This window comes from Colobus angolensis, unplaced genomic scaffold (assembly GCF_000951035.1).
Source record: "Colobus angolensis palliatus isolate OR3802 unplaced genomic scaffold, Cang.pa_1.0 Scaffold629, whole genome shotgun sequence".
NCBI classification, from domain to species: Eukaryota; Metazoa; Chordata; class Mammalia; order Primates; family Cercopithecidae; genus Colobus; species Colobus angolensis.
Genome location: NW_012119921.1, coordinates 11,412 through 11,903, shown reverse-complemented (window position 1 = coordinate 11,903; position 492 = coordinate 11,412).

Below are 492 nucleotides of genomic sequence, written 5' to 3'. Positions count from 1 at the left end.
AAATTAGCCGGGCATGGTGGCGGGCACCTGTAGTCCCTGTTACTCGGGAGGCTGAGGCAGGAGAAAGGCATGAACCCGGGAGGCAGAGCTTGCAGTGAGCTGAGATCACACCACTGCAATCTAGCCTGGGCGACAGAGACTCCGTCTCTCGAAAACAAACAAAAAACCTCCCACATTTCACTTCAAGTGAAGCTTGTTGACATCTGTTTATAAAAGACCTGGCAGTCCAGATACCTTTGAGTCCAGAACACTCATTCTAAGTCTGTGCCTTAATATTAAAAAAAAAAAAAAAAAAAAAAAAAAAGGTAGAGAATGTCTGACCCGGACCCTCTGCATCTCAGAAAGGTTTATTATTAACTGAAGGAGATAACACGTAGCCTTTGCTGGGAACAAAGAAGTGACAAGTCTCTGCCCCATCCTAGGTGCTGCCCCGCGTAGGGCTCTTCCCAGGCCCACCCCCCTTGGGCAGTCTGGTAGCGCTGGGCTGGCGTG